Source organism: Fukomys damarensis, unplaced genomic scaffold, assembly GCF_012274545.1.
Source record: "Fukomys damarensis isolate Sample0158 unplaced genomic scaffold, DMR_v1.0_HiC HiC_scaffold_15, whole genome shotgun sequence".
Lineage (NCBI taxonomy): Eukaryota > Metazoa > Chordata > Mammalia > Rodentia > Bathyergidae > Fukomys > Fukomys damarensis.
In genome coordinates, this window is record NW_022900927.1 from 65,392,139 (window position 1) to 65,397,584 (window position 5,446).

Genomic DNA, 5,446 nt, shown 5'->3' on the forward strand with positions numbered 1-5,446 from the left:
TGCAGACTGGTGCAACCACTATGGAAGTCAATATGGAGATAACTCAAAGAACTAGGATTAGAGGTTCCATTTGACCCAGCCATCCCTCTGTTGGGTATCTTTCCAAAAGAATTAAAATAATCATACCACAGTGATATATGCACACCCATGTTTATAGTGGCACAGTTTGTAATAGCTAAAAGTTGGAAACAGCCCATCTGCCCATCAGTTGGAAACTGGATAAAGAAGATGAGGTTTTTCTACAAAATGGAATACTACTCAGCCATAAAGAATGAGAAAGTAGATTCATTCCTAGGTGAATGGGTACATGTTGAGGATATACTCCTAAGTGAAATAGATAAGTCACACATATGCAAATACCGAATAGTTTCTCTGGTGTGAAAACTAAAATAGTACTCAAGATCCTAACGGGACAATTAGCAATGTGAAATAGGAAGAAAAGACCAAAGGTGTAGGGACAGTGAGAAGGATAGGGAAAGGGGAATAAGGGAAAAGGAAAAAAATATGAGAAAATGTAAAAATGGAATTAAAGTGTTTGAAGGTGGGGAGGGGAGGAGGGGGTGAAGGGAGGGCAGGGACAAGGGGAAAAAATGAGAACCAAGACCTGGCATGTAAAGGTACAAGATCCCAGTAATGAATGTAACTGTACTGTCTACCTAGAATGTACCAATAAATTCAATAGATGCCCATAAAAAAAAATGCAATGTGGAATCCTGGGACAGAGAAAGGACATCACCAAAAAAGCTGAGGAAATTTGAATGAAGAATCCACATTGATTAAATTATCAATATTGGTTCATCAATTGTGATACATACCACAATAATCTGTTAATAGGGAAAACTGGGTATGTGGTACATGGGAATTTTTTGCACTAACTCTGTAAATGTGAAGTTGTTTTAAAATCAGAAGTTTATCTTAAGGCACACCCAAGGGAAGCCAATGAGCGGATTTTCATGGGAAGGCATTCTAGTAATTTCTATGAGGTGGTCCATTTGTTTTTATAAAAGGAAATGTTTGAAGTTGAAAGTTGCAGTTCTCAGTTAGGCCCTCCCATATTATACTAAGTAGGATAAAGAGGGGCATAACACACCACAACGTAGCCAAACACCAGGACACGTTACAGGGAGACAGGATGTAACTAAATAGGTCTCCACAGCAGTGACCCAAGGCTCCTATCCTGCATCATCCAACCTGAATCACACAAAAAACAGAAATATGAGGAAGCAAGGCACAGGATGCTGCCTCAAATACGTTAACTCCTGCAAAGCAGATTATAGGCAAAGAATTCAAAACCAAAATGGTCAAAATGTCTGAAGAGCTCAAAGAAGAAACAAATAATAAACTGAGTTAACACAACACTGCACCTCAAGGTCCTGGAAAGATAAGAACAATCCAAATCCAGAATGTGGGTTATGTAGCACTCAGCTGTGGACCAGCCGCCACAGATGGCCACATTTAACTTTGCACTGTTTTCTCTAACTGCTACTTCAGAGAGCAATAAGTTCTGGCTTTGTTTTGGTCTCTGTTACATGGGTTTGTGCTAGAGCATCTGCTGCTGTACCTTCCCTGATAAGACTCCTACCTACGTCGTTTCCCATTCTCTGTTTCCACCTCTCCAACACGTTCCCTGCTCATCCATTCTCCACTGTTCCACTGCACCCCTCATTCCCTCAGCTGCCAAGAGCTTCCTAACCCACCTAACACAGTGGTCCTCAGGGTGATGTTGCCTTCCAAGAGACATGTGGCAGTGCTCCGACCCATCTCACAACTGGAGAGGGGCCTATGGCATTTTCAGACAAAGAACAGAAGTGCTGCTAAACATCCTGCAATGTACAAGGCATTCCCCCACAACAACGACTTATGTGGCCCAAAATTTTAAGTGCTGAGGTTGAGCAGACGTCGTCTACCCATCACGTTCTTCTAGTCATGTAACCGCATCACAGATGGGACCCCTTGTGCCATAGCGGTCAGACGCCCATCTATCACTTCTTGAATGACCTTTCCCGCACCTGCAGTGAATTTCAATGTGGCCTCTCCTAGAAAGGAGTCCAGACTGTGATTCCTAGGCCCCCTTAGGAGCCAGGGCTCAGACCTGAAACTAAAACTAATCTAGCAGACACAACCTTTGAGGGTTGGATTTGGAAGAGAAGTGGTAGTCTTTTGAGAGTTTGGCAAGTTGTTGGTGCAGGGAGACTCCAAAACTCATGATAGTGGGTGAGGCCATGGCAGTCATTCCCCTGTGGTTCCAGAAATTTCCTTCAGCCCGAGTGAAGTGGCAGCAACAGCGTCAGTCTAGTTTTAATAGTTTCCTCATCAGGCATGTATTTTTTGTGAGGCTCCAGACTTCAACAGTGGAAGCTCAGTCTGGGTCACTTGCACAGTCCCTCCCAAAATAATTCTACACAGGATCCTCCTAAACACCTTTACTTTTTGGAACTGGGGATCAAACTTGGGACCTTGCACTTGCTAGGCAGGCAGTGGAACCACTGAGCTAAATCCTTGGCTCCTAAACACCTCTTATGTGTGTGGTCACCTTCTATTGATCACCTAAGAGCAACAAAGACTCCCCCACCAATAACTCTCCATTGACTTCATATACATTCTAGAATATGTCTCACACACTTTGCTTAGTCCAAGGCTCTTCATTTGGGATGTATCCATTCATTCTGGTCACACAGTCACTCTGGTCCTGTTTTCCTTCTTTAATCCCATCATTTCTTGTTATTAAAGAATCCTATGGCACAGCAACCGTCTTATATGTACCCCAGTTCTCAGGTCTATGTGTATCGATATCACCGAGAAACCTTTTTACAATCCACTGCAAGAGCTGATTCAGTTAACTGTGAGCTCTGCATGGGCAGGAACATACTTTTATTGTTTGAATGTCTCCTTAGTATATTATATTGCAAAGTAGGTGATGAAAGCTTAAGAAATGAGACAAGAGCTGCCACCTACTGGGAGAAAATTTAACTCAATAACTTTGGACAGTGGTAGATCCTTCAGAATGGAAATGTGACAATATTCTCTCCCTCATCTAAATTGACCCTCTGTGGTAGCCAGCCTTCAGGATGCTCCCCAATGATCCTCATCTATTATTATTCAAGCCTTTGGGTTGATCTTCCCACACTAATGGGTTGGTTTGGAACCAAAATATGATAGAGCAATGACACAATGAAGTGCGATAAAAAACTATGGCTAATGTTTAATTTAAATAATGTACTAAAGACATTGCCATTGATCCCCCTCAAAATTCGCCTCCTGCTTTGAACACACTTAGCGCATTGTTCTTGCCACTTTCTGAAGCAGCTCTGGAGTCCTCTTTCCTGTCTTTAAGTTGTGCTGTCATGGCTGCTTCAAGGTCCTGAATCAATGCAAAACACTGATCTTTCATGGCATTTTGACTTTAGGGAAGTTGCAGTGTCAGACCTGGTGCCAGACCACATTTTGACAAGAAATTGCCATGAACATTTTGAACTGATTCAGGACACTGAGAGGTAGCCCCAAAAGCACAACTAAAGATACTCATGAAAGAGGACTTCCAAAATTGCCTCAGCAAATGGCAAGAACAAGGGGCTGTGTCTGCAGGTGGGGGGGTATTTTGAAGGGGATTAATGGCTATGTGTCATTTATCACAATAAAATTTTAAATTGAAATACTTATCACACACCATGTAAGGTCTAAGGCTAGAATAGAAAGACATTGTGGCTTTTGTCTTGGCCTCTTGGGTCATGGGCTCTGAGGGGTACCCAACAGCCTTTTAGGGAGGTCCATGTGGTAAAAACCTGCAGCCTCCTGCCAATAGTCTTAAGAATGAGCCATTCTGGAAGTTGTTCCTCTGGCCTGAGCAACCGGATTTTGATGTTTGTACAGGGGCTGCTCAAGTGAAACATGCCTGAGACAGAAGCATACCATCTTATTCAGAGCTGGCCCTTAAGAAGATAGAGAGGTTTCTTTGCAGCCTTGTCTATTTTATGGGTCTCAGGAGCAAGAGGTACCCAGGAGACAATACGGGAAAGTCTTTGTCCAGGGGTGTTGTCGTTGGGGACGTGAACAATAGCCAGACAGCAGGAATGTAGTTTAGCTGAGGAGTAGAAGGCTGATGCTCTCACAGGCAAACAGTAGCCAACTCTCACTCTTGGCTTTTATTAGATATACGCACAATATTTCCATGAGAATAAAGTTAGTTTCTTAGAGATTATCTCTAGCAAAGCATTAGAAAATATTTTTTATGAACACCTACCTGGTTCTAGTTATTCATATACTTTTTCAAAACAGACTGTTCCCAGAATGTTATTGGATGGTTCTCAAGACTGTTTGCAGTCTCGAACTTCTGAGTTGTGGCTCTGTGCGCAGAACCACAACTGCAGTTCCTTTTCCAAACTGTGCCCCCATGTAACCTTCTCCTCTGCACAGGGAGTGTGCGTGCGTGTGTGTGTGTGTGTGTGTGTGCACGCGCACCTGCCTCTTCAGCCAGTCTGTGTCTCTTCTTCATAGAAAGGGAACCAGACCTCTAACTCCTGGGCTCAAGAATCTACATTTTGTTTTCAGACAGACACATTATTTTCCTGTAAGTCAACTCATGAGTTGAGGTATGGAGTGTTCATTACACATGCCTCTACTCAGAATTTAGAATATTATGTGAAAGGAACAGGTCCTCACAAGCGAGACTTTGAGGCTGGCTGGACATGGTAGTGCACGCCTGTATTCGAACTACTCTGGGAGGCTGAGGCAGGAGGATCACAAGTTCCAACCTGGCCTGCGCCATCTTGAGATCTAAGGAGACCCTGTTTCCAAAAAAAGGCTGAGGATATAGCTCAGTGTGAAAGCCTTGGGTTCGATCCCGGCACCACAAAACCCACCAGGCGAAAAGCAAACCTTAAAGCAGAACCATCGAGTCGGGCCATCGCCAAATTCCTGGCTTAGCGAACCTGGTGTTGCGTTAAGCGGGTAAGCTTTGAAGTGACTGTTTTAGCACCACTTTCCGACACAGAACCGAGGCTACACGTTGAGTTATGTCTGCTGCGGTACGATGAACATTCTGGAGTCAGGTTCAATCCCGGGCTTCTCCAGGCGACGCCCGAAAGACACCGGCACTTCGAGAACACGTATGACCAACCACACTTCCGGAGCCACCGGGAGAAAGCCATGAGCGCACCGCAGCGGAAGTGCGGGGTCCGTCCTTCCGGGTCGTGACCAGCGCCTGCGCAATGTGCCCCCGCCTGCGGTACGATGAACATTCTGGAGTCAGGTTCAATCCCGGGCTTCTCCAGGCGACGCCCGAAAGACACCGGCACTTCGAGAACACGTATGACCAACCACACTTCCGGAGCCACCGGGAGAAAGCCATGAGCGCACCGCAGCGGAAGTGCGGGGTCCGTCCTTCCGGGTCGTGACCAGCGCCTGCGCAATGTGCCCCCGCTCGCCAGGCTGCACATCCGACATCCGA

The 5,446-nt window shown here is 45.1% G+C and overlaps 1 protein-coding gene across 3 annotated transcripts in view; it reads right to left on the minus strand.

Annotated features, from left to right (window-relative positions):
• Bpifc (BPI fold containing family C) overlaps positions 1-5,213 on the minus strand; it is a 48,271-nt gene extending 43,058 nt beyond the window's left edge. For 2 of the 3 annotated variants that reach the window (XM_010637610.2, XM_010637609.2), the window contains exon 1: positions 4,876-5,213. The gene's annotated coding sequence lies outside the window, so the exon portion shown is untranslated. The remainder of the gene's footprint in view (positions 1-4,875) is intronic. The other variant, XM_010637612.2, reaches the window with a different exon arrangement.
• Positions 5,214-5,446: the final 233 nt, after the last annotated feature.